Consider the following 4,816-nt stretch of genomic DNA (forward strand, 5'->3'; position numbering starts at 1 on the left):
TGACAATATAATAATGTTCACTCAGTCTCCGGTGCAGTGGTTCGGTGTCAGCGCAATGCGTAGATCCAGCGATCTCATCCTGTCACTCAGATGGCAGAGTCGGTAGTCAGTTGCACTTGATATGGTCCTTCCCAGCAGGGTTGCAACATCTGGCAGGGTATATCTTCCTCACCCACACCCACTCGCCAAGTATCAGATCGTGTCTTCCCTCTACTGGAGGTCTCCAAGCATCCAGCACCTGTTCACCAGCCCCGTGCACCACTTCAATTAACAACCTACAATACTACAATAGAGAAATAGCAAATTCAACAATCCATTAGCCAAATTCATCCCTCCAGGAAGTTTCGTTGATTGGCCTGTGATGATATCAAACAGGCTCTATTACACAGTTCTGTTTGATCCAGCCCGCATCCCATGGCGTTCCTTCAGTCTGATGTCTAGTCAATCTTTTCTGTTCCTTCATTCCACTGTTCCAGCAGACTGAGGGTGATCTCAGTCCATCTCACCCCGAATAATCCAGCCACAGCCTGTCTCTTGATCATAATACATGCGGTAGGGCAGTGCCCACCAAGGGCTTATCTCCATCATCAAGTGTTTGGTAGACACAGAGGCAGTGACAGCAACCCACTGGGAAAACAGATTATAAGAGCCAAGGTTGTAAACATTTGCTACTGCATGAAAGGTTTCTCAGGAGCAGGCCTTTTGAGCTGTAGCACCTGCACCTGAACTGTAGTTGAGTTCCTTTGATAAGCACATAAGTGGCTACTGCTTCAAACACGGTCCCCACCCAGGTTTGGGTAACCGGCACACCATTTGACTCACACCCAGGTGTCCGACAGAGTGCATTAGTCGAGCTACAAAGGGCATTAGGCTGTGAGGGCATGCAGAGCGTCCAGTGTGCTGGCAGCACCACACTCTTTTCTAACCATGTCCTTTTCTCTGCTTTAGAGGCCTCAGCCTGAATATCCTGTAGCTGTCCCCTTTTCACCAACAGAGGTCTCACAGGGGTCTCAGACTCCTGTTCTACCAGGACTGTGCACCTGACAGCTACATCTGCAAAGTTGTTCCCTCGAGTTACTGGAAACATTTCTTTATTATGTGATTTATACTTTACCACAGCTACTTCAGTCAGTAGCTGCAAAGCTTCTAACAGTTCAGAGACAAACCCAGCATTCTTGACTGGAGTCCCTGCCATGTTGGGGAAATCCCTATTCCTTCACTGCCATCCAAAATTGTGGCATACACCAAATGTATATATACAGTCTATATAAATTGCTACAATTTTCCATTTAGCATATTTACAAGTTTCAATTAAATATTTTCATTCGGTCTGCTAGTTCTACACCAGATTATTCACAGTTTATACAGCCAGGCAGGTAGCCTGCACAACACATAAACACGGCCCCTTGGCCACCGCATCAAGGGGTCCTGAATAATAATAACCCACCAGACTATGCCTATCTCCATGCTACTGCACCAGCACAATGGCTCACAACCCATTTCTTTCACTTACAGACAGATTACATACAGATGATCCGTCTGAGGGAATACAGTCCAGGGCCAGTGTCTGCAAGAAAGCTTGTTTCAAAACATCAAAAACGGTTTCTGCTGCAGGGGTCAAGGCAATTTTGTCTTTAGACTGCACTACCCCCCTTAAACCAATACGTCACTGGACAAGCTCGTTCTGAGAAGGCATTCACCCTGGCTTTATCATGTAGTTGGTTTTATACTCCTTTTTTTCCTCTTTAGATCCAATACTTGGAGAAGCCCGGCCTTATGGATTCCCTGATTAGGTAAAACAATCACAATATCACATAACTCTATTGAGTTAGTTTACATAAATGCTATTTCATGCAGTAATTCCTTATAAAATGCTGCAGTCTGGGCCTAAAATAGGTCTGGGGTGTCCCCCACCCACATCAGTAGTTGAAACTGTACATCTTTTCCCAAGCAGACTGTGACAGCTTATATTTGCTTTAAACACAACCCTTGCACCCCTTCTCCTGTAGCCTCCTGTTACCCGTTAGAAAACTTTATATCACATCTTTATGCTGTTTTAGTTTAAAAACAGGACAGCTGTGCTCCTGTGTCCCCCAGTTTCTGGTTACAGTTAAGATTATTTCACTTTTATTTAAATCCTGAGATAAATTTAGGAAGGCTACAGAGGGGTTTACTAGATTAAAACTGTTAGTTCACGCACGGCTCTCGTTTCAGCTTCTGACATGTTCTTTAATTGTGAAATCAAGCCTCTTTCTTACAATTTCTCCAAAAAACACCTTTTTTTTAGTAACTGCACACCAGCTTATTAGTAGTTTTGTCTTTGGGGTTTTATATCTCGGTATAACATTAAAGTCGCACAATAATTTCGACAAACTGGCGGCTCCCTTTTCTCCTCCTTGGGAGTCTTTTTACCTCCCATTTGCAGCGCTCGCACTTCTGCATGCATGCTTCGCGAGTTATTAAATCAAATCTGTTTCCGCTGTCCGTAATATCAGGAAAGCATAGTTGTACATTCTTGGCAACATCAGGTTTTAACCCACTCAAGTAAATTTGTTTTATTACTGTGGAAGTATCTTCATTCACTTCCTTCTCATCGACTAACCCCGAGTATACTATCCATAAAGCTATAAACCTTTCTGTAAAATCTGAAAAAATCCTCACTTCCTTCTGCTGACATGCTGTTACTTTTCTCTAATCAGTTTTCGGTGGGTAATGCTCTTTCAAAAATCTCCACACTAATTCCCACCCTTCTCCTAGATTCTCTCTTAAGGCGTTCTATTTCTTCTTTTGCTGTTTCTTTTTCTGCATATATAACTTCGTTTCGTTCAGCCATTGCTTTTAGCTTTTCCATCAGAGATTTTTGCGTCTCATCTATGACATTCTGTTGAATTCTCAAATATTCCTCTAAATATTGTTTATTTTTATCCAAATGTTCATACACTTTTCTACATTCCTGTTCAGCCTAAATTCCGTCTGACACATTTCTTTTAAGTTTCACTTTGGATTAATCAAACTTTTTTTTTTCTTCACACCAAACCATTTTCACGTCTCCCACGCGCCCCGCGGAACCCCCCAGTCGAGACAAACTGACGAACTATCACAATTCGGGAACACGGACCAGGTTCCAAATCCTGGCTTTAAACACACAGTTGAATCGAGTTACCATTTTCGGCTCTTCTGCGAGTACAGTTCTAGTTACTACCTTCAGCTGTACTGCAGTCGTGTACCAGGATGCAACACCTGGATTGTTTCGCACGGGCAGGGCGAGACGCTATTCCTTCAGCAATCCCTCCTTTTCTACCCCACCTTCACAAAACAGGCATCTAAAAACACATACACCATTAACTCATTTTTCTGTTGTACTTGCTTCAGCAACACAGCAACATGGAGAGGACAAGGGACTTTTTAGAAAAGAGGAGTCCTTACCTCTTTTTAGAAGCGGACGCCTAACTTTTCCTCTCCATGTCCGTGTGGATTAATTTAGATGGATACTTCTTCATCATTTGGGTCACGTATCCGCCAATCGGTCCCATTTTCATCTTTGAATTTTAATTTCCCATTTTTACCGATCGGTGCCTTACTTAGAACCTTATCACATCAACTACTCCGCAGAGCAAAAACCACACGTCTGTGTTAAGATAAGTTCTTTATATGAGTCCCAGACTCATCAAACCCGCGTGAGAACACCCCTGTGGCTCGCTTCTCAAACTATTAAATTTTAAGGATCACTTACTGGCGTCAGACAGCTGCCAATTCTCCAGACGCGTCTCTGGAAGGATAAACAATTTATCCTCCGAGGTTCGTCCAATTTTGCTAAAATTGTCAGGGACGGATGGAGTTTCAGCAGCCGTTCGCGTTTAGGTTTCTGATCCCGGACGAGCCCTCAAATTGTCATGGAACTATCAAGGAAGCCACAAGAGAAAGTTCTCACCTGAGTAAGGTCTTTATTTCAATATTGCAAGCCCTGCTGCCACTTCGCAAAGTGCAACCAGAGACTCAATTTGTTACAAGCAGTACAGGGTTTTTAAAAGACGATGCGCTGTAAAAAAGCTCAGCGCTTTGTCCCTTCTAAAAGTTCCCCTTTCCCTAAGAGAAAACAGATTACATCAAAAAGCGAGAGAAGAAGCAATAAGATTTGTTATTCAAAGCTAATCAGTTACTTTCAGCTAATTCTAATGACCCAGACAGCATATATTGTTTTGGTACATTGTCTTCTAAAGTAACCTAAACAGTGTACTTTGTTGATGCACTGTTTTCTAAAATTCTGCACGTACTGTAGCACAGCATTTACATCCTTGAAATATATTATCTTAAAGCACCAATATATTTTTTGCAAAGCTCTCTACATTTTAAGAATCAATTTACTTATTAGATTTCCACTTCAAGACTTGTTCGGCTGGCGTTCTGGGAGTCGCGTTTTTCAGAATTGTATTGAGATCGTTTTCCACAGAGCTCAGATGTCAAAGCACAGCAGCAGCTCTCCACAGCGATCCTCTATAGTGCCCTTTCTCTAGCAGCTCCGTCCTCATTGGAAGGGAGCAAGAGTGAAAGGCTGAAGTGAAATAGAGCGGGGACGAAGGCAGTGAAGAGAGAGAACGTGGGAAGAAGAGAAAAACGCAAGGGAAAAAAAGCAGTGTCGTAAAAGAGGTGACGGAGCTGTCCTCTCTATAAGAAGGGTGCCAGCGAACCTTGCTCTCGCTTACGGCCACACCCCCTTGAGCACGCCTGATCTCGTCTGATCTTGGAAACTAAACAGGGATGGGCCTGGTTAGTACTTGGATGGGAGACCGCCTGAGAATACCAGGTGCTATAAGCA

The 4,816-nt window shown here is 43.2% G+C and overlaps 1 pseudogene; it reads left to right on the forward strand.

The window, feature by feature from the left end:
* Window positions 1–4,697: 4,697 nt before the first annotated feature.
* On the forward strand, window positions 4,698–4,816 carry LOC148667503 (5S ribosomal RNA; annotated as a pseudogene).

Source organism: Lepisosteus platostomus, chromosome 5, assembly GCF_059453375.1.
Source record: "Lepisosteus platostomus isolate fLepPlt1 chromosome 5, fLepPlt1.hap1, whole genome shotgun sequence".
Classification (NCBI taxonomy): domain Eukaryota; kingdom Metazoa; phylum Chordata; class Actinopteri; order Semionotiformes; family Lepisosteidae; genus Lepisosteus; species Lepisosteus platostomus.